This window comes from Alosa alosa, chromosome 1 (genome assembly GCF_017589495.1).
Source record: "Alosa alosa isolate M-15738 ecotype Scorff River chromosome 1, AALO_Geno_1.1, whole genome shotgun sequence".
Taxonomy (NCBI): Eukaryota; Metazoa; Chordata; class Actinopteri; order Clupeiformes; family Clupeidae; genus Alosa; species Alosa alosa.
The window spans coordinates 46,608,959-46,609,781 of record NC_063189.1 but is presented as its reverse complement, the minus strand read 5'-3'; the positions used below and the strand labels follow the sequence as shown (position 1 = coordinate 46,609,781).

Genomic DNA, 823 nt, shown 5'->3' with positions numbered 1-823 from the left:
TCTGAAGGAGTGACTGAGGTGTGCCTTCAGCCTCTGCCTCTTTGCCTCAGTGGCTAAGACACTGCCTCCAGTGGACGTACAGAGAACAGCAGACTCCATGTGCAAATGTGTAGTATTTATTTTGTGATAAACTCACATATTTTTGTTACTGTATGTTTAAAAGTTATTTTGTTGTAAGGTTTCATGTTCTATTTCATGAATGTTACTATGGCAAAAGAAACACATAAATGTTTCACGTTGAATTATTAAGCTGAAATATCAATTCTCATAACTCACATGTGTATTTAATTTATCTTTATCCAAATAATCCATGAATATCACGCTTCCGAAACATTTCTGGTCCAATCTGCATGTTAGCCAACAAGAAAAAGTTCTCCTGCTAGACTCCCTAGAATAACCCATAGTTCTGTTCTGATGACAGTTCTGGTGACCGTAGTACACAACTGATGGTGCCACTGATCTATAGTGACATCTGTGCACCAGTGAAACTGCATTCTTTCTCATCTATCTAATCTGCCCAAGAACTTTTCAAATAACTGTCCATTGTTAATGAGCCATGAAATAAGATAAATGAGTTTGGGCCAAAGAATTTAATGATGGAGCAGTAGGCTACTTGGCAGAGAAATCACCCAGTGCCATGGTGTGAAATGTGATCACATTACACAAAGTCTAGAAAGTGACGTGAAGGATATGAGAACGTTGGGTTACGGATGTAACCTTGGTTCTGTGAAGGAAAGAAAGGCTGCCAGAGATCTCAGTCCCCCCTGGTGTTTTATGTAAGCTATTGCTGACATGTTGTCTGTCCGCACTAGTACATGTTTGT

The 823-nt window shown here is 39.4% G+C and overlaps 1 protein-coding gene across 1 annotated transcript in view; it reads left to right on the top strand.

Moving 5' to 3' along the window:
• The window catches only part of LOC125303128 (laminin subunit alpha-3-like), a gene marked incomplete in the record, with an annotated part of 79,626 nt that extends 79,377 nt beyond the window's left edge, over positions 1-249 (top strand). Inside the window, 1 exon segment of the mRNA XM_048256695.1 lies at positions 1-249.
• Positions 250-823: the final 574 nt, after the last annotated feature.